Raw genomic sequence first — 22,224 nt, 5'->3', positions numbered from 1 at the left:
CCGACCTTCCGCTGTCCAGGCATCTCCGACTCCCGGGTCACTCGTTTGCAAAAATACAGGCCGTCTTAATTCAGTCCGGCTTCCGCAGCACATACGAGCGGGAACAAAGAGAATCCTTCTTTATACATAAATTTCGGACGTTTGCCGAAGGAATAAATGAGACCAAAGGGAGATTGAGTTGCTTTCGAAACTGACGTAACCACCCTGAGATGTTTTGAGGGAGGGCGAAACGAATAATCATCCCATAGTTTTTTTTTCCCCTTTTTTGTCTCTTTTAAGTTCGCACAGCACATCCTTCGCCCCTGAGGGGAACCGCGTTGTGCCGGCATCTGTGAGACGAGGGGGTCGCACCGCCAACCGTCCCGCACCGCCAACCGTGGCGGTGCGGGACGGTTGGCGTGGCGTGGCGACTGCCCCTCCGGCGGCGGTGAGGTGATAAATCCTTCTCCGCCTGTGGTTCTTTCAAAGGCGTAAATCGTTTTCTACGCAAACTTTCCGGACCATTTCACTCAGACGGACCCGTACAAGCCTCCGCGCATTGGGGACTCACTGATCCTTTTTTTCAAGGCTGTCCACGAATGTTTCGTTTCCCGATCAGCTTCCTTCGGGCACCTGCGGCCATGTGGTTCTTGTCTCTGTCTAACGACGGTCTCACACCGCCACTAACAAATGCCTCTTTTTCGTTCGTTTTTACCATTGATCACCAGTAGGCAGAGGTTGGCATGCTTCTCTGCCATCCACAGTCTTATTGTTCAGGCTTTCGAGCTTCGACTCTCCAAATTTTATGTATCTCTCTCTCTCTTTCCGCACGCAGACGCAGCACGCCGTTTTCTCTGTAGACACACATTGGTTGAACTTTATGCGTCTGTTTTCTGTCTATCAATGCCGCAACTGTGCCTCCTTCCCATTTACAACTTTCCTATTTCCCTTCCTCTTTTCTTGCTTTTTCCCACCGTCTGTAGTATAGTTACGACATGTTATTCTTACTCTCCCCCTCTTTTACTCTCCCCGAGAACCCTCATTGACGAGGGTGAGCAGAAAAGGAAGCCCTCGGAGGCAAAGTGTGTATAAGCGTTTTTCTGTCCATTCTAAAATAACCCCTGAAGAAAGGTTCTCCTTTCGAAACTGTTGGGAACAATAAAACCCTTGTTCAGTGTTCTCTAAGTGTCTGCACCCAAGTTTTGACCTATATATATATATATAAACACTTCTCAAATGCCTACCCCGACATGTACTTTTCGGTTTATTTCCTTCATTTGTAGCATTACGAGTTGCTAAGATGAGCATCCCTTGTATAACGCTTGTGCACTAAGGTTCCCTCCAGCTCGCATGCACAATTGTCTGATCACCAGCGAACGCGTTCCTTCAGGCAGCAAAAGTCCTGCTATAGTTCTCCCTACGAAAAAGTGCTACTCCTAACTTGGTTTTACTGTTCACGATAAAAGTATGGGTTGATTTTAATTATTACCAATATCAACTTCGTTGACTCCTCTCGTGCCTTTAATTATACTTGCGTTTTATAGTTTTATAGTTTTTTACTTCTAAGGCGTGGAACTGTGGGGGTCTTCGGGGCGACCTAGCTTATTCTCCGGCGTAGCCCCCCCCCCCCCCTTCCCCCCCGCGAGCTCCTGGAGCATCAACCACGCGGTCCCCGCATCCACGGCAGTCCGGCGAAGTTCACCGATACTTGAACACAGCAGAAAGTAGTGCCAAAGCACAGCCGTTTATTGGTACCTCCCAAAGCATGCGAGCACAAAGCTCGACAGTGTTCACGAATCACGCCATCCAGTCGTGATCGCGAACGGGAGGTATGGTCTCCCGCACCTGCCCTTCCGCTACAGTGGCTACAATATTCCGCCGATGTCACCCAGACGATCAGACCATGAGCTCTCCGATCCCACTCCCTCTCTTGCGCGCACACGTTCGCGCCGCCGCGTATTCCGGTTTCGGCGATGCATCACCCACGAAAGGGAGAAAAGGAGGAGTGCGAGAGGGAAAGGCGAAGGGTTGCGGGGCTGTTCTGCCGGCGCACACACTCCCCGCTCTTGGCCCGGCGGCCGCCCGGCAGTGAATACCGAAGCGTGCACCCTTTTCGCTTGCGCCAACCGGCAAGTGTTTCAGTTGCGCGTTGGATTTCGCCTTCTGGGACGGCTGCGCTGTGATTCAACCACACTCCTAGATCTGGATATTTTAACGAAGTTAAAAGTGCTTCAACTGCGCCTGTGTTGGATTTCGCGTCCCCTTGTGATGACCGCCGCTGTGCATTTCGAAGTGCTTCAACCGGGTCGTTTGATTAAGTTTTACGCTGCAACAGTGTTCTAGGTAATATTACCTTAATACTTTGTCATCCGTGCTGTTTTGCAATCACAGTGTAGCGTTCGAAAATTGTCGCGTGAACGGTTGCTACGCAAGCGTGCATCCACAGTTCATCCTGTGATCGGCCGCCGCTGTGAAAGTCAACCTTTATTATTAATGAATTCCTGGAGTGTGACAAATAGAAATTTAGGCTAATGCCCCATAAAGTTGGGCCTAAGTCACGCTGGGAATACGCGATAAGTATAATCACGTGTAGCCCACCTTGAACATGTTGGTACTCAGATTTTCTGACGATTGCTTTCAACCTTGCCACGATGGTTGCACTTTGTGCCCTGCTGCTTCTTATGTGATCGCACAAACAACCGGGTTGCTTGTTTTGTTTTTTTTCTTTATCGTATCTAGCGCTCCGCACAGACGAAACGGCAGTTGGCACTAAAGTTTTGCCCAGGCAGAATTAGAACTGTCAAATACTCCTGCTCTGATCTTCGCCTCTGACACGCAGGACTACCTTTGCACCGGCTCCTCTTCGCGATCGTGTGGCGATCGTGCGTTCACGGGTCTTTTTCTTTTTTGCTTGCAAGCCCCAATGGTGCTAGCACCCACATTTATTTTGCGAGTTGGACTATGAAGCCTCCACTGATGACTTACGTTTGTCCACACACACTGACCAAAACAAGCTACAAAGGGCTTTGGTATCCAGTTTTCTTACGCTGGAGCATGCTTCAAGGCATGTGATCACAAAAGCACTTAAGTTTACAGCAAATACAGGTTCTCAAATTGACTGAAAAACTGAAACGTAACATTAAGCCTTATAAATATTTACCTAGTACGTGTGCTAGTTCTGCATCAATTGTTAAAAAAAAAAACCCACAACACATGCTAATGAACTGATCATGAAAAAGTGACGTAGTGAATAGTAAATCTGTCTGCTGAAAACAATTTTTTAATAAAACTACAGATTTGAATGTAGATTACATGTTGCAATGTATGGGCATATGAAACAGCAGAAACCAAGTCAAAAAGCTCGAAAATTCTTTATTAAATGCTTTATAACCTCAAATATACATACAACATTTTACGTGCCCATCACGGTTTAGGCCAGGAACATCTTGGCTCAAAACTTTCCACAATTTCTCAGTCAGAACCTGCAACACCAAAAGAAACAAATAAACGCTTCCTTTTACAACCACACCGCAAACGTCAAGTGAATCTAAATTCACAATTGATGGTGTATTTTGTCCCATATATGGCTACATTAATATGTACACAAAAGTTAGTTTAGCCTGCTTTTGAACTATTCTAACTGCTTATTCTGAATTTTTTTTCTACGTGACACCAGAGATCCTTTGCTCATGCAGTCTTGTGTCTAAAACCTGCTTTAGTCCCTTCACACCAAACGGTATTTTTGACTCTTTTGAGAATTTGTACAAGGCCAAGTAATGGCTTACACTAGTAGGATTAAAGTTCTGAGCTAGACTGCTTTGATCTCTGATCTCGTTAACAAACTGCACTGCCTTTCCCAATAGCTAAGCAGGTGCTTACAGTGTATCTGACAGAACAGCTGTCACGCAATGGCCATACAGGACAACTGGGTCGGTTTATCAGTCAGGAATTATATGAGGGGGCACTAGGCTGAGCCCAACTCATCGCACCACTGCTGCAAAAACAAAGTGGAAAAAGATTCTATTTCGGGGGTTGTAGTTGCCGAGGCCACTCTTGGGCTATGAAGCGTGACACAGTGCTAGGTTCGATACACGTTAATCCTGACATTTGGGTATCTTACCTCGCACTGAAATCTCCACACACGGGCATTTTCGATTTAGTTCTTTTTGCCTTCACTAAAAAAAAAAAAAAGAAAAAAGTCCTTGGGCTCAGCTGCACAATGCTTTAGGAACTGCGGCTGCTGCTCAGGCACAAGTTGGAGCCATTACTTGACTAGGCACAAATCCTCAAGAGTTGAAAACTGATTTCAGCGCAAAGCGGCAAAACAGCACTTTATTAAAAACAAGAGAAGTGGGAAAGACCTTATAACAACACGCGCTAAAGAACAACCTCTTTGAATAAACACAGTGTCACTTTGTAAATCGCCAATGCCTGGTTAGCATATCCTTCATGCACAAGTATACTTAGTTGCTCCTTTAGACCAACAACGATGGCCAGAAGAAGTCAGGCTGCTGCCTTGCACGCCTTGTACTTGCTGCTTCGCCTTAATATTACCATAAGTTAGGAGCCAAGTATCTGAAATAACCATCTGTTTGATGCTTTGGACGTGCCGTGTAGGTGTTGTCGTGCAGTAATCCTCATTGGACGACGAGAACGAATGCAAATTAAATGACTCCCGAGCGAAAAATGACGTTGCCAAAGTTGATCAGTTCGCTACTCTGGCACCGCTTTACCATTGAGCCAATGCTGTGGACTTTTTTGTAAACAACCTGTAATTTCTCCGCGCCACGTAACATCATTGATAGTGGTTGCCGACTGCAGTAGCGTAGAAAACCGGGCTAGTTGGTGCAGATTCACCTTCGCAGCGCACAAATAACGGGACAAAAAGGAGGATAACACTGGACAACCACTGAACCAAAACTGAATTTTTATTGAAGAGACAAATATAAAGCCATCGAAGGTATAAAAAAAGATAAAAACATGACACATGAACCCACTATAAGCAACTGTACAGCTCTCAAGTACTGCTCTCTTCAAGATACGCCAATTCTGCATCTAAAAGTGCTAAAGACGAGCGCTAACACACGAGTCAGACATTTTTCGAATTTTATGTGCTTCCACTATACTTCCCTTACCTTTTGTTCATCGTGCGAGAACACTACCGTTGTATCATGAAGGAAAAGCGTACAACCACAATCTTTGCAATGGGTGGGAAGAGGGCCAGAAGGCACTCAGTGAACTGGCCAACATCAGAGCGACCACAATTGAAAGGAATGCAATAAACCACATTTAATCTACAAGGAACAAGCTGTTTCTCACGTTTCACACCACAGCTGTTTGGTCGGCCCTTATTACTACTATTCTTTTCGATGGCGGGACAGATGCACTTTAACTTAATTTTGGCTGAAAACACCACTTTGATGTTATATCTGCTCCCCACTTCTTTTAAGCGGTGAGATACCTCGTACAGGTTTCAAGCGGTGAGATAACCTGGTACCTGCTTGTTTATAAGGACTGCACCAGCACAGACGGCATCATTACAGAGTGCAGACCGTTTAAACATTTTGAAAAGGGCCTCGCAGCCTCTGGAAAATGTTTCTTTGGTTATCAACGTAACTAGTTGATGCATTTCCTTTTGGCATTCCCCCACACTGTAATGCCAAAAGGCGCTGTGGGTACCAAATAAAGAAATAAAGAAACAAGTAAAAAGCTCACTGTATTGCCCCACAGTTCACTCGACTGCCTAACACGGCTCCCACATCCTATTACGAGTATACCACTCCACTGGAATGTGCCCTTCTTTGTTCGACGACTTAATTAAAATAGTACGCCGTGAGCTGGAGGCTACGGCTACGGCTGCCCTACTAGCCCTGACCCGTGAATGAACGTCACCTTCCATCTCCCTAATCCATGCGATATACAGCAAGAGCTCGCAAGACACACCATTCCACGCATTTGCTCTGTAGCTCACCCGAAAAACGCTTTCACTGTTCCTCGTGTCTTAACTGGCCCCACGCCATTTTCAGACACAAAATTCCGAAGAGTGGAGTACTCCTGAAAACAAGCCAATATGCTTCCACTGCTGTCACGGTGGGCATGTGGCCCGCTACAGCTTTCGACATTGCCAGGCTAAGCCTTCGCCTCATCAGACGACTAATCAATGCAGCTCAAGGAGGTAATACTGCACCTGTGACCTGGACGACAGATCTTCTATTAACCAAGGAGTCTAAGCCCAATTTACTAGACATTACTGTTGATGGTGTTGCAGCCCAGGCTCTCGCTGACACAAATGCTCACATCTCTGTAATGAGGTTAACCCTCCGCTGGCATCTCCGCAAAGTTCTGACGCCACCCATGCAAACATTTGTTCGAGTTGCCAATGAGAGCACACCTTCAATTGCCGGAATGCGTACCGCCTGAATATGGATTGCCGACCACGATAGTGTCGTTCTCTTCACCGTCCTTGAAAAATGCCCCAATGACATTATCCTCGGCGTCGATTTTTTCTCGAACCGCTCTCATTGACTGTCCTGCGGGACTTCTCTCTTTTGAATTTCCTTGTGCCAAAAATGCTCAAAAGCACCGTTGTCGTTCCACAGATTATGTCAATTTGCTATCAAATTCTGTAACATACATGCCCCTGTGATCAAGCCCACCTGTTTCTCACAGTTATTTCTCACCAGATTGTTCGACAAGCCGAGCGGAAGCTACTACAAGCACGTATCCTTGAGTGCCGCCAGAAGCTACGAGCTTTGGAGAAGCAAACCTTCTTTGCACGCCGGCAACTTGAGTATCTTATTCCTGAGGACTTCCCAGATGTGCAGCTGCACGCACACTTCACCGCTAGCATGGGAGAAGGCCGTCATAGAACGTCGCAAGAGAGGAAACTGCAAGCACTCCAGCCGGACGTGCCACAATGCACCCAAGAGGTCATCAACCTATCTCCGTACACACCGAACGAAGAGGAGGCTAAGGTTTTGTCCCTTGGTTTGAATTTTAACACGGAAGCACCCCCGGAGCCAGGAAAGGTGATTTGTGCGGTCGAACGCGGGGTCGGCCAGCTTCCCTCTGAAGTACGGCAAGAAGCGTGCGCCCGTGCTATTGGTGTGCTCTCTGGTTTGCTAAGACATTGTGCAAGACTGCATTTATCGGTAGCGGAGAGGCAAGCCATCAGGAGCCTGCGGAATAACAGCATTATCGCAATCCTTCCTGCTGACAAAGGCAATGCCACGGTCTTGCTAGATAGCAATGACTACCACAAGAAGATGTTGGCCCTTCTCGAAGACCAGCAGACATACGCTCCTCTAGCCCGTGACCCAACTAGCAGGTTACAGTCCAAGCTTCAAGAACTGCTAACCAGGCTTTTCAAGCTAGTCCCTCTGCACCACAAGGGCCTCTACTACAGGTTACTGTGCATGAACGGTTCAGCCCCGGCAATCTACGGTCTGCCTAAAATCCACAATCCTGGCGTTCCTCTTCGGCCTATCGTCGACTTATTGAGGTCACCGCTCTACCGACTATCAGGCTACCTTCACCAAGTGTTGAGCCCTCTAGCCGGTAAGACGCCCACGCACGTCGGAAACTCGTCCTCTTTTGTTTCGAAGCTGAAGGACGTAACTCTAACTGAAGACGACGTCATGGTTTCGTTCGACGTCAAGTCTGTTTTCACTAGTGTCCCAGTGGATCTGGCAGTAGCCACGTGCAAAGAAGCACTAAACGCGGACATTAGTCTTCCCGATCGCACTCCCTTTCACGTCCCCGAGCTCTGTGAGTTGCTTATGTTTTGTCTGAGCAACACCTATTTTTCTTACGGGGGAAGCCTCTATCAGCAGACCCATGGCACGGCAATGGGTGCATCAATATCAGTTACTACGGCCAATCTAGTTATGGAGGCTTTAGAGGGGAAGGTAGTGGCAACCTTCACACCGGCACCGAGGTTTTTTTGCCGCTATGTCGATGACTGTTTTTGTATTTTAAACAAGCAAGATGTCCCATGTCTTCTGGACAGCCTCAACGCCCAGAATGTGCATATGCAGTTCACCGTGGAGTTCGAGCACGGCAACATGCTTCCCTTTTTTGGATGTTCTTGTTCGCCGCGATGCGGGCGCTCTCTACTTTTCAGTGTACAGGAAGCGCACACACACGGGTCGTTACTCCAGTTTTGAATCTTGCCACCCTCTCGGCCACAAGACATCCGTTGTGTCGTCCTTGATAAAGCGCGCCGTAGGCATCTGCTCAGATGACAGTGCACTGAAACGTGAATTAGGAACGATTCGCCTCGAACTAATCGCCAATGGCTACCCTAAGTGACTTATTTGCCAAACCAAGAATAAGATACTACAGCCAAGAATGGCCAACAACAGGACATTACGAGCACGCGCAGCCATCCCCTACATCCCAGGAATAAGCGAAGCATTGTCGCGCGTCTTTTCAAAATAGGGCATGCGCATTGCCCATGTACCGACCAGCAAGCTCCGCGACGACTGAAAGACCACCAACGTGATGTTAGAAATCATAATCACATGACGAATGCCATTGCCATTGCGGAGCATGCGCACAAACATTCCCACAAGATTGACTGGGAGAACACCGCAATTTTAGCTGAGGAAAACAACACATCATCTCGGCGTCTGCTAGAGTCACTTTTTATCCAATCAACGCCAGCCACAATGAACCGGACGGATGGGACTTTGCCTCCCGTCTACGCATGCTCTCTACGTCATGTGCTGCCTATATAATTGACGACGATGGCTTGTCTTACGTAGTGAACAAGGAACCCGTATGTGGTTCCGAAACGTCAATATATTTTTATTTTTGGTCAGTGTTCGCTTTTCTTTTGCAAGTTATTATATGGTCTTCCCTATTACAGACGCGCTGCTTCTGTGAAACATCGCTCTGCCACACATCATCATTACTGTGGTAGAGAACCAAACCTGCCTTCCCTTTCAGTTTTTCAACTTCAGTTTCACACGTCAAGTCCTTCCCAAGGGGATTTCGCTTGCAATGCTGTGCCCTTTCTGGCATGAATGCTAGCACCCCTGCAGATTTACCTCCTGCAGTGCAGGCGTCCCATCAAGCACCATCAATCAAGGCAGTGGCTGCTTCAGACCTCCCAGTGGATCATACCGCCGATCTCCCTCGTCTTCTGGATTCCTGCAAGGACATCTTCGACTTAGTCAACCATCCACCAACCCAAACTTCTGCAGTCACCCATCATATCAACACCAACGATGCTTCACCAGTGTACAAGTGGCCCTATTGCGTATCACTTGCTGAACGACTCGTCATCCAAAAGTTAAAAAAAAAGGCTCAGTAAGGATACAGTCAAACCATCTTCCAGTCTGTGGGTGTCTCCAGTCGTGTTGGTCAGAGAAAAAGATGGGACGTAGCGCTTCTAGATGGATTATGCAAACTTAACTATTATGAAGGAAGGCCTTATACAGTGGGATTTCATTGATACAATTCTGCATAATACATTTTTCTTTTCATTCCAAGCCAAAATCCCTTAGAAATAATGCATTTTCGTGCATTTTATAGGATCAAATTTTTGCCAGAAATTGGATAATACGACCACGAAATTGAACCTTGACCATTTTTAGAAACCTTACATTTATGCTCCGGTATACTAGCTCAAACCCCATGTCAACAACACATGACCTGCATGGCAGCGCCGGTTCTGCGACAAGAACACTGCTGCCGGGCGTGGGCGCTCTGTTCAATGAGGATGATATGTGAGGCGAGGCACTGTGCCATCTAGTGAAACATATCATAATCACAGAGTTTCTCAGTTGGATCATAATCGAGGAAGAAGGTTCCAATGCTCTTGGCAGGCGGCGACTTCCCTCCCCAACTTCTCGCCATGCTCTGTGCTTCCCGCTCCGTTCTTTGTTCTCTTTCTGCGCTGTTCCTGTGTTCGGTGGTGTTGCTTATGAGGCTATTTTTGTTCTTGTTCTATCTGACTAGTCTTGTTCTCCTTAGGCTGCCTTGTTGCTGTCCGGGGTGTGCTGCCAGGCTTGTGGCAGTGTCGAGGAAACGTAAGGCACTCAGTATAAAAAGAAAAAGTGGAAATTGTACAGAAATTGGAAGAAAACCCGAAGAGGAAATGCGTGGATTTGGCACACAAGCTCGGTTTGCCAGTGTCAACGCTCAACACTATTGCCGGTCAGCAAGAGGAACTTCAAAAGAATGTGCAAGTTTCCGGCCCTGATGCGAAACAAGCCCAAGGTGCGAAGCATGACCAAATGGAAGACATCCTGCTTACATGGTGGGAGGAAGTTAGAGCGGCAGGATGAACGCCGATAGGTCAGTACTACGCGAAAAAGTTGACAACACTGCGCTCTCCTTGGGCATTGAGGACTCCAAAGCGTCTGGTGGCTGGCTTCACCAATTCAAGGCACAACGTGAAGTGTCATACAGAACAGCATCCGCGCAAGTGAAAAATACCAGCAGCTTTTTTTTTTTATTTTTACATTTCCGGAGAATTTTCTCCAAGACTTCGAAAAGAAAGTGCAGCACAAATTTACCAGCTACTCCGCTGTTGCTCAATAAAATTGAGTTGCTGACGGAGAATGCAGATGTTTCTCTTTTTTTTAAGAAACTGTTTGGATAATACGATTTTCACAGAATGCTTTTTATTTCCCGGTTCCCCTGAAAAACGTATCAACGAGATTTCACTGTACATGATACATAGACAAGATGTGGCTGGCAACTTGTGAAGGGAGGTAACTTCGTGCAAACAAAGCCTGATTAGTCATGCTAATTCCTCCTATATTTCAATATGGTCTAACACCAGCTACCCCACTTCGGCAGAGCCAGTGGGGAACATTTCAACACTACTGTCACTGTGTGCTGCAGAACGAACATCCATCGCGCATTTAAAAACCCTGCATACGAAGCTGCATCGCGCAAAGTTGTTCTATGGCCACTGAATGTCCTCGCTGAGTGTCAAGGAAGCGTCCTCACCGACGCGCTTTGGCGTCGTCTATCAGCGGATTCGTATGTATACAAGCGTTTACAGCAAGAACGGTAAATATATTACTACGCCCTTCAAGCACATGTCGGCAAAATGCGATTACTTCGCCGCGTTCGCAGGATTGAACCGCACAGTGGAGCACAGTCGTAGCATACTAACAGGAATGAACGCATCGTACGGCTTCTTCCACGTTTCGTCACCCCGTGACTACAGTTTACCTCAACACCAATTTATAACGCACGCCCTTAAAGAGCTTACACTCTAAAAAGCGCTACAACCTTTCTGGTAACCTTGAGTTAATGTAGAAGCGTAGCCACCGCGCACATCACGTCGTAGCTAGCGCCGACTTCAATGCGAACGCGGTCGTCGACGCGGCTACGTGAACGTACCGCTGACAGCCTCAAGGAAAGTGTATTTGGGGGCTCTAGAACAGCGTATTTAAATTTAGCCCATGTTTGCGAATAAAAAATGATTCCTTGAGTGCTTTAGTTACATTGTCATTCAGAATGTGCCTAGCCAGTTATGTCCAACATACGGAGAGCGCACGGCGTTTGCAGTACACGGACAGGTATATAATTACCCGCCCCTCTTGACACCAGCCCTTAAAAAATATCTTACCTTTCGTTTATGACGCAAAAAGATGCAGAGGAGAAAGCAGCAGGTTTCGTTATCTACAAGAAATCGATGCTGGCTTGCGCTTTGAAGCTCGTACACAAAAGGCAAGTGGCTTCGGCTTGACGTGGCTTGACCAGTGTTGCTTTTGCCTTGCGCAAAATTAAATCTACTAAAATCCTCTGTTACACCAGAGTTACTCAATATATCCAATAACTCTGCTGTTACACAACTTTTATCCTCTGTTACCTCCGCAAATAACAGAACACAAGCGGCTGTATTTAGCCGGTCGTGTGAAAGAGTTTAAAAGCAACACTGGTCAAGCCACGTCAAGCCGAAGCAAGCCGAAGCCACTTGCCTTTTGTGTACGAGTTTCAAAGCGCAAGCCAGCATCGATTTCTTGTAGATAACGAAACCTGCTGCTTTCTCCTCTGCATCTTTTTGCGTCATAAACGAAAGGTAAGATATTTTTTAAGGGCTGGTGTCAAGAGGGGCGGGTAATTATATACCTGTCCGTGTACTGCAAACGCCGTGCGCTCTCCGTATGTTGGACATAACTGGCTAGGCACATTCTGAATGACAATGTAACTAAAGCACTCAAGGAATCATTTGTTATTCGCAAACATGGGCTAAATTTAAATACGTTGTTTTAAAGCCCCCAAATACACTTTCCTTGAGGCTGTCAGCGGTACGTTCACGTAGCCGCGTCGACGACCGCGTTCGCATTGAAATCGGCGCTAGCTACGACGTGATGTGCGCGGTGGCTACGCTTCTACATTCACTCGAGGTTACCAGAAAGGTTGTAGCGCTTTTTAGAGTGCAAGCTCCTTAAGGGCGTGCGTTATAAATTGGTGTTGAGGTAAACTGTAGTCACGGGGTGACGAAACGTGGAAGAAGCCGTACGATGCGTTCATTCCTGCTAGTATGCTACGACTGCAGTGTGCTCTACTGTGCGGCTCAATCCTGCGAACGCGGCGAAGTAATCGCATTTAGCCGACATGTGCTTGAAGGGCGTAGTAATATATTTACCGTTCTTGCTGTAAACGCTTGTATACATACGAATCCGCTGATAGACGACGCCAAAGCGCGTCGGTGAGGACGCTGGCAATGGTCTAATTAGTGTCGCATGATGGCCGCCATGGGAGCAGTCATAGTTCATTTTACCCAAACGGACCAACCGCTTCTGCTCACTGAGTAGCCAGAGTCACTGTTAATTATTTATAGTGATGCTGGCTAGTTAGTGAGCGGAAGCGGTTTGGCCGGTTGCGTCGAATCAAGACATACTGCTCCAATCCAGTGCAGCGATCCTCGCTGGTGTCGTTTCGCAACTGCAAGTGATCAGTCTGCCTCATCACTATAAATAATTAACAGTGACTCTGGCTACTCAGTGAGCAGAAGCGGTTGGTCCGTTTGGGTAAAATGAACTATGACTGCTCCCATGGCGGCCATCATGCGACACTAATTAGACCGTTGCCGAGGACGCTTCCTTGACATTCAGCGAGGACATTCAGTGGCCATAGAACAACTTTGCGCGATGCAGCTTCGTATGCAGGGTTTTTAAATTCGCGATGGATGTTCGTTCTGCAGTACACAGTGACAGTAGTGTTGAAATGTTCCCCACTGGCTCTGCCGAAGTGGGGTAGCTGGTGTTAGACCATATTGAAATATAGGAGGAATTAGCATGACTAATCAGGCTTTGTTTGCACGAAGTTACCTCCCTTCACAAGTTGCCAGCCACATCTTGTCTATGTATCATTTACAGTGAAATCTCGTTGATACGTTTTTCAGGGGAACCGGGAAATAAAAAGCATTATGTGAAAATCGTATTATCCAAAGAGTTTCTTAAAAAAAAGAGAAACATCTGCATTCTCCGTCAGCAACTCAATTTTATTGAGCAACAGTGAGTAGCTGGTAAATTTGTGCTGCACTTTCTTTTCGAAGTCTGGGAGAAAATTCTCCGGAAATGTAAAAATAAAAAAAAAAGCTGCTGGTATTTTTCACTTGCGCGGATGCTGTTCTGTATGACACTTCACGTTGTGCCTTGAATTGGTGAAGCCAGCCACCAGACGCTTTGGAGTCCTCAATGCCCAAGGAGAGCGCAGTGTTGTCAACTTTTTCGCGTAGTACTGACCTATCGGCGTTCATCCTGCCGCTCTAACTTCCTCCCACCATGTAAGCAGGATGTCTTCCATTTGGTCATGCTTCGCACCTTGGGCTTGTTTCGCATCAGGGCCGGAAACTTGCACATTCTTTTGAAGTTCCTCTTGCTGACCGGCAATAGTGTTGAGCGTTGACACTGGCAAACCGAGCTTGTGTGCCAAATCCACGCATTTCCTCTTCGGGTTTTCTTCCAATTTCTGTACAATTTCCACTTTTTCTTTTTATACTGAGTGCCTTACGTTTCCTCGACACTGCCACAAGCCTGGCAGCACACCCCGCACAGCAACAATGCAGCCTAAGGAGAACAAGACTAGTCAAATAGAACAAGAACAAAAATAGCCTCATAAGCAACACCACCGAACACAGGAACAGCGCAGAAAGAGAACAAAGAACGGAGCGGGAAGCACAGAGCATGGCGAGAAGTTGGGGAGGGAAGTCGCCGCCTGCCAAGAGCATTGGAACCTTCTTCCTCGATTATGATCAAACTGAGAAACTCTGTGATTATGATATGTTTCACTAGATGGCACAGTGCCTCGCCTCACATATCATCCTCATTGAACAGAGCGCCCACGCCCGGCAGCAGTGTTTTTGTCGCAGAACCGGCGCTGCCATGCAGGTCATGGGTTGTTGACATGGGGTTTGAGCTAGTATACCGAAGAATAAATGTAAGGTTTCTAAAAATGGTCAAGGTTCACTTTCGTGGTCGTGCCATCCAATTTTTAGCAAAAATGTGATCGTATCAAATGCACGAAAATGCTAAGGGATTTTGGCTTGGAATGAAAAGAAAAACGTATTATGCAGAATTGTATCAATGAGAACCCACTGTATAAGGCCTTCCTTCATAATAGTTAAGTTTGCATAATCTATCTAGAAGCACTACGTCCCATCTTTTTCTCTGGCCAACACAACTGGAGACACCCACAGACTGGAAGATGGTTCGACTGTATCCTTACTGAGCATTTTTTTTTTTTACCTTTTGGATGACGAGTCGTTCAGCAAGTGATACGCAATAGGGCCACTTGTACAGTGGTGAAGCATCGTTGGTGTTGATATGATGGGTGACTGCAGAAGTTTGGGTTGGTGGATGGTTGTCTAAGTCGAAGATGTCCTTGCAGGAATCCCGAAGACGAGGGAGATCGGCGGTATGATCCACTGGGAGGTCTGAAGCAGCCACTGCCTTGATTGATGGTGCTTGATGGGACGCCTGCACTGCAGGAGGTAAATCTGCAGGGGTGCTAGCATTCATGCCAGAAAGGGCACAGCATTGCAAGCGAAATCCCCTTGGGCAGGACTTGAGGTGTGAAACTGAAGTTGAAAAACTGAAAGGGAAGGCAGCTTTGGTTCTCTACCACAGTAATGATGATGTGTGGCAGAGTGACGTTTCACAGAAGCAGCGCGTCTCTAATAGGGAAGACCATATAATAACTTGCAAAAGAAAAGCGAACACTGACCAAGAATAAAAATATATTGACGTTTCGGAACCACATACGGGTCCCTTGTTCACTACGTAAGACAAGCCGTCGTCGTCAATATATAGGCAGCACATGACGTAGAGAGCATGCGTAGACGGGAGGCAAAGTCCCATCCGTCCGGTTCATTGCGGCTTGCGTTGATTGGATAAAAAGTGACTCTAGCAGACGCCAAGATGATGTGTTCTTTTCCTTAGCTAAAATTGCAGTGTTCTCCCAGTCAATCTTGTGGGAATGTTTGTGCGCGTGCTCCGCAATGGCAATGGCATTCGTCATGTGATTATGATTTCTTACATCACGTTGGTGCTCTTTCAGTCGTCGCGGAGCTCGCTGGTCGGTCCGTGGGCAATGCGCATGCTGTATTTTGAAAAGACGTGCGACAATGCTTCGCTTATTCCTGGGACGTAGGGGATGGCTGCGCATGCTCGTAATGTCCTGTTGTTGGCCATTCTTGGCTGTAGTACCTTATTCTTGGTTCGGCAAATAAGTCGCTTAGGATAGCCATTGGCGATTAGTTCGCGGCGAATCGTTCCTAATTCACGTTTCAGTGCACTGTCATCTGAGCAGATGCGTACGGCGCGCTTTATCAAGGACGACACAACGGATGTCTTGTGGCCGAGAGGGTGGCAAGATTCAAAACTGGAGTAACAACCCGTGTGTGTGCGCTTCCTGTACACTGAGAAGGAGAGAGCGCCCGCATCGCGGCGAACAAGAATATCCAAAAAAGGGAATCATGTTGCCTTGCTCGAACTCCACGGTGAACTGTATATGCACATTCTGGGCGTTGAGGCTGTCCAGAAGACATGGGACATCTTGCTTTTTTAAAATACAAAAACAGTCGTCGACATAGCGGCAGAAAAACATCGGTGCCGGTGTGAAGGTTGCCAATACCTTCCCCTCTAAAGCCTCCATAACTAGATTGGCCCTAGTAACTGATATGGACGCACCCATTGCCGTGCCATGGGTCTGCTGATAGGGGCTTCCCCCGTAAGAAAAATAGGTGTTGCTCAGACAAAACATAAGCAACTCACAGAGCTCGGGGACGTGAAAGGGAGTGCGATCGGGAAGACTAATGTCCGCGTTTAGTGCTTCTTCGCACGTGGCTACTGCCAGATCCACTGGGACACTAGTGAAAAGAGACTTGACGGCGAACGAAACCATGACGTCGTCTTCAGCTGGAGTTACGTCCTTCAGCTTCGAAACAAAAGAGCACGAGTTTCCGACGTGCGTGGGCGTCTTACCGGCTAGAGGGCTCAACACTTGGTGAAGGTAGCCTGATAGTCGGTAGAGCGGTGACCTCGAGAAGTCGACGATAGGCCGAAGAGGAACTCCAGGCTTGTGGATTTTAGGCAGACCGTAGATTGCCGGGGCTGAACCGTTCGTGCACAGTAACCTGTAGTAGAGGCCCTTGTGGTGCGGAGGGACTAGATTGAAAAGCCTGGTTAGCAGTTCTTGAAGCTTGGACTGTAACCTGCTAGTTGGGTCATGGGCTAGAGGAGCGTATGTCTGCTGGTCTTCGAGAAGGGCCAACATCTTCGTGTGGTAGTCACTGCTATCTAGCAAGACCGTGGCATTGCCTTTGTCAGCAGGAAGGATTGCGATACTGCTGTTATTCCGCAGGCTCCTGATGGCTTGCCTCTCCGCTACCGATAAATGCAGTCTTGCACAATGTCTTCGCAAACCAGAGAGCACACCAATAGCACGGGTGCGCGCTTCTTGCCGTACTTCAGAGGGAAGCTGGCCGACCGCGCGTTCGACTGCACAAATATCCTTTCCTGGCTCCGGGGGTGCTTCCGTGTTAAAATACACACCACGGGACAAAACCTTAGCCCCCTCTTCGTCCGGTGTGTACGGAGATAGGTTGATGACCTCTTGGGTGCATTGTGGCACGTCCGGCCGGAGTGCTTGCAGTTTCCTCTCTTGCGACGTTCTATGACGGCCTTCTCCCATGCTAGCGGTGAAGTTTGCGTGCAGCTGCACATCTGGGAAGTCCTCAGGATTAAGATGCTCAAGTTCCCGGCGTGCAAAGAAGGTTTGCTTCTCCAAAGCTCGTAGCTTCTGGCGGCACTCAAGGATACGTGCTTGTAGTAGCTTCCGCTCGGCTTGTCGAACAATCTGGTGAGAAATAACTGTGAGAAACGGATGGGCTTGATCACAGGGGCATGTATGTTACAGCATTTGACAGCAAATGGACATAATCTGTGGAACGAGATCGGTGCTTTTGAGCATTTTTGGCAGAAGGAAATTCAAAAGAGAGAAGTCCCGCAGAACAGTCAATGAGAGCGGTTCGAGAAAAACTCGACGCCGAGGATAATGTCATGGGGGCATTTTTCAAGGACGGTGAAGAGAGCAACACTATCATGGTCGGCAATCCATATTCAGGCGGTACGCATTCCGGCAATTGAAGGTGTGCTCTCATTGGCAACTCGAACAAATGTTTGCATGGGTGGCGTCAGAACTTTGCGGAGATGCCAGCGGAGGGTTAAGCTGATTACAGAGATGTGAGCATTTGTGTCAGTGAGAGCCTGGGCTGCAACACCATCAACAGTAACGTCTAGTAAATTGGGCTTAGACTCCTTGGTTAATAGAAGATCTGTCGTCCAGGTCACAGATGCAGTATTACCTCCTTGAGTTGCATTGATTAGTCTTGTGGTGAAGTGAAGGCTTAGCGTGGCAATGTCGAAAGCTGTAGCGGGCCACATGCCCACCATGACAGCAGTGGAAGCATATTGGCTTGTTTTCAGGAGTACTCCACTCTTCGGAATTTTGTGTCTGAAAATGGCGTGGGGCATATTGGTGGGGACCAGTTAAGACACGAGGAACAGTGAAAGCGTTTTTCAGGTGAGCTACAGAGCAAATGCGTGGAATGGTGTGGCTTGCGAGCTCTTGCTGTATATCGCATGGATTAGGGAGATGGAAGGTGACGTTCATTCACGGGTCGGGGCTAGTAGGGCAGCCGTAGCCGTAGCCTCCAGCTCACGGCGTACTATTTTCATTACATCGTCGAACAAAGAAGGGCACATTCCAGTAAAGTGGTATACTCGTAATAGGATGTGGGTGCCGTGTTAGGCAGTCGAGTAAACTGTGGGGCAATACAGTGAGCTTTCGTTTGTTTGTTTCTTTCTTTATTTGGTACCCACAGCGCCTTTTGGCATTACAATGGGGGGGAATGACAAAAAGAAATGCATCAACTAGTTACGTTGATAACCAAAGAAACATTTTCCAGAGGCTGCGAGGCCCTTTTCAAAATGTTTAAACGGTCTGCACTCTGTAATGATGCCGTCTGTGCTGGTGCAGTCCTTATAAACAAGCAGGTTGAAAGCGCCATCAGCAATTCCTTTCTGCACATGGCCTACTTTACCAGTTTTTGATGTGTCGGCATCTATCTTGTGACACAGAGCAACACCATCCTGAATATAGGCGACGGATGACTCCATCGAGGTTTTGGCATGGGAAGAAAGTTCCTTCGCGGCTAGTTGGTGGCCAACAAGCTTTCCGAACAGCTCACGTAATGTCAATTTGCAGGTTTCCCAGCTTGTCAGGTCTGCTTCGTGTGTCTCAAACCAACAATAGTCTGGCTGGGCCCTTGAGGTAAAATATTACGTTGGCCAGCACCAAGGTTGTGTCCCATCTGTTATGAGCGCTCGCACTCTCGTAGGTGCTTATCCAGTCATCAACGTCAGTGCCGCAGAAGGTGCTGCGGTCGCAGGGATGGGAGACGACCATAAGTGGCATGGTCGTCCAGAGGGCTCCATCGAGTGCGAAAATTTCTGTGCCGACCTGATGTCCACTGTGCAGCTCCGTGTTTGAGATAGCAGATGTCGCAATGCAAGAGGACCAGGATAGGGCACGCTGCGCAAGCTTCTTCATCTTCACAGCACACAAATGAGGTTACTGTGCGCGCAGTAATTCAGGCTGGTGCTCTGCTTTCAGCATTGACGCTGGAAACCTTTTCTACTCCCTTCCGCATGAACAAGTTTTGGTCTGTGTGAAAGAGTGTATCACCGTCTACAACGTCGAGGTTAAGTTTATGCAAAGTTGCGGGATTTCCGTGGAATCCTTTTTGGAGCTTCTGCGTTTCTACTTAGCATCAAGTATTGTAGGATGGTGTGACAGTGTCTTTGTGCAGAGATCTGGAATCTGTAGACGTTCTAAAGTTCCTCACCTTGTTAGTGACATTTTCTTGGCTCATGTTGACCGTGTATTGGAACGTGACTTGGAGGGTTTGGCAATTAAAATTTTCATGTATGTTGACGATTACCTAGTACTTTGTGGAAACTATGACCCTATAAGAAAAATGGTGGACATTTTAAAAGCATTCAAACGTCACGCATTTAGGCTGACCTTTATGTCCAAGGCGCTGAACGAAAGAACAATCCAGTTTTTGGACCTGTTGTTAAAATTCGAGCAGAATCATGTATGTTGGCTCTATAGCCCGCGATCGAAGAAGCCTTTACTGAACTCTTCATCAGCACGTTCTAGGATTGCAAAATATGGGATTGTTGTCAACTGCCTCAGGTCAGCCATCTTGTTTTGTTTTCAGTCTTGTTTTCACCTAATTGAGTCTAGCTTTGGTGAACAGTTAGTTGGACCCAAAAATGCTGGCTACGGTGACGGAGTCATTGGGTCGGCCTGTCTTCAGTTGTTGGATTTGGTGAAGAAAACTTGTCTCCTGCTTGTGATGTTGTGAAGGAAAAGATAGTTGTAATCTCGTACCTGCACGATGTATCTCACCGCTTGAAAGAAATGGGGAGCAGATATAACATCAATGTGGTGTTTTCAGCCAAAATTAAGTTAAACTGCAGCTGCCCCGCCATCGAAAAGAATATCAGTAATAAGGGCCGAGCAAACAGGTGTGGTGTGAAACATGAGAAACAGGTTGTTCCTTATAGATTAAACGTGGTTTATTGCATTCCTTTCAAGTGTGGTCGCTTTGATGTTGGCCAGTTCACTGAGTGCCTTCTGGCCCTCTTCCCACCTATTGCAAAGATTGTGGTTGTACGCTTTTCCTTCATGATACGATACTGTTCTCGCACGATGAACAAAAGGTGAGGGAAGTATAGTGAAAGCACATAAAATTCGAAAAATGTCTGACTCGTGTGTTAGCGCTCGTCTTTAGCACTTTTAGATGCAGAATTGGCGTATCTTGAAGAGAGCAGTACTTGAGAACGTTTGTCTGTACAGTTGCTTATAGTGGGTTAAATGTGTCATGTTTTTATCTTTGTTTTATACCTTCGATGGCTTTATATTTGTCTCTTCAATAAAAATTCGGTTTTGGTTCAGTGGTTGTCCAGTGTTATCCTCCTTTTTGTCCCGTTATTTGTGCGCTGCGAAGATGAATCTACACCAACTAGCCCGGTTTTCTACGCTACTTCAGTCCGCAACCACTATCAATGATGTTACGTGGCGCGGAGAAATTACAGGTTGTTTACAAAAAAGTCCACAGCATTGGCTCAATGGTAAAGCGGTGCCAGAGTAGCGAACTGATCAACTTTGGCAACGTCATTTTTCGCTCGGGAGTCATTTAATTTGCATTCGTTCTCGTCGTCCAATGAGGATTACTGCACGACAACACCTACACGGCACGTCCAAAGCATCAAACAGATGGTTATTTCAGATACTTGGCTCCTAACTTATGGTAATATTAAGGCGAAGCAGCAAGTACAAGGCGTGCAAGGCAGCAGCCTGACTTCTTCTGGCCATCGTTGTTGGTCTAAAGGAGCAACTAAGTATACTTGTGCATGAAGGATATGCTAACCAGGCATTGGCGATTTACAAAGTGACACTGTGTTTATTCAAAGAGGTTGTTCTTTAGCGCGTGTTGTTATAAGGTCTTTCCCACTTCTCTTGTTTTTAATAAAGTGCTGTTTTGCCGCTTTGCGCTGAAATCAGTTTTCAACTCTTGAGGATATGTGCCTAGTCAAGTAATGGCTCCAACTTGTGCCTGAGCAGCAGCCGCAGTTCCTAAAGCATTGTGCAGCTGAGCCCAAGGACTTTTTTCTTTTTTTAGTGAAGGCAAAAAGAAATCAATCAAAAATGCCCGTGTGTGGAGATTTCAGTGCGAGGTAAGATACCCAAATGTCAGGATTAACGTGTATCGAACCTAGCACTGTGTCACGCTTCATAGCCCAAGAGTGGCCTCGGCAACTACAACCCCCGAAATAGAATCTTTTTCCACTTTGTTTTTGCAGCAGTGGTGCGATGAGTTGGGCTCAGCCTAGTGCCCCCTCATATAATTCCTGACTGATAAACCGACCCAGTTGTCCTGTATGGCCATTGCGTGACAGCTGTTCTGTCAGATACACTGTAAGCACCTGCTTAGCTATTGGGAAAGGCAGTGCAGTTTGTTAACGAGATCAAAGCAGTCTAGCTCAGAACTTTAATCCTACCAGTGTAAGCCATTATTTGGCCTTGTACAAATTCTCAAAAGAGTCAAAAATACCGTTTGGTGTGAAGGGACTAAAGCAGGTTTTAGACACACGACTGCATGAGCAAAGGATCTCTGGTGTCACGTAGAAAAAAAATTCAGAATAAGCAGTTAGAATAATTCAAAAGCAGGCTAAACTAACTTTTGTGTACATATTAATGTAGCCATATATGGGACAAAATACACCATCAATTGTGAATTTAGATTCACTTGACGTTTGCGGTGTGGTTGTAAAAGGAAGCGTTTATTTGCTTCTTTTGGTGTTGCAGGTGCTGACTGAGAAATTGTGGAAAGTTTTGAGCCAAGATGTTCCTGGCCTAAACCGTGATGGGCACGTAAAATGTTGTATGTATATTTAAGATTATAAAGCATTTAATAAAAAATTTTCGAGCTTTGGGACTTCGTTTCTGCTGTTTCATATACCCATACATTGCAACATGTAATCTACATTCAAATCTGTAGTTTTATTAAAAAATTGTTTTCAGCAGACAGATTTACTATTCACTACGTCACTTTTTCATGATCAGTTCATTAGCATGTGTTGTGGGTTTTTTTTTTTAACAATTGATGCAGAACTAGCACACGTACTAGGTAAATATTTATAA

The 22,224-nt window shown here is 46.7% G+C and overlaps 2 long non-coding RNA genes across 2 annotated transcripts; one reads left to right on the top strand and one right to left on the bottom strand.

Annotated features, from left to right (window-relative positions):
- Positions 1 to 1,980: 1,980 nt before the first annotated feature.
- LOC144173741 (uncharacterized) lies at positions 1,981 to 11,662 on the bottom strand. The gene is made up of 3 exons (XR_013323379.1): positions 11,570 to 11,662; positions 9,030 to 9,132; positions 1,981 to 3,461 (listed from the first exon to the last, which is right to left on the bottom strand). It is a non-coding gene; the product is annotated as an uncharacterized LOC144173741 (long non-coding RNA).
- Positions 11,663 to 11,929: 267 nt separating this feature from the next.
- Positions 11,930 to 22,006, top strand: LOC144173740 (uncharacterized). The gene is made up of 3 exons (XR_013323378.1): positions 11,930 to 12,022; positions 14,839 to 14,941; positions 21,889 to 22,006. It is a non-coding gene; the product is annotated as an uncharacterized LOC144173740 (long non-coding RNA).
- Positions 22,007 to 22,224: the final 218 nt, after the last annotated feature.

The sequence above is a fragment of the Haemaphysalis longicornis genome, unplaced genomic scaffold (assembly GCF_048455015.1).
Source record: "Haemaphysalis longicornis isolate Haplotype H1 unplaced genomic scaffold, Haemaphysalis longicornis Haplotype H1 scaffold_3, whole genome shotgun sequence".
Lineage (NCBI taxonomy): Eukaryota > Metazoa > Arthropoda > Arachnida > Ixodida > Ixodidae > Haemaphysalis > Haemaphysalis longicornis.
This window is presented reverse-complemented; position numbering and strand designations above follow the sequence as displayed.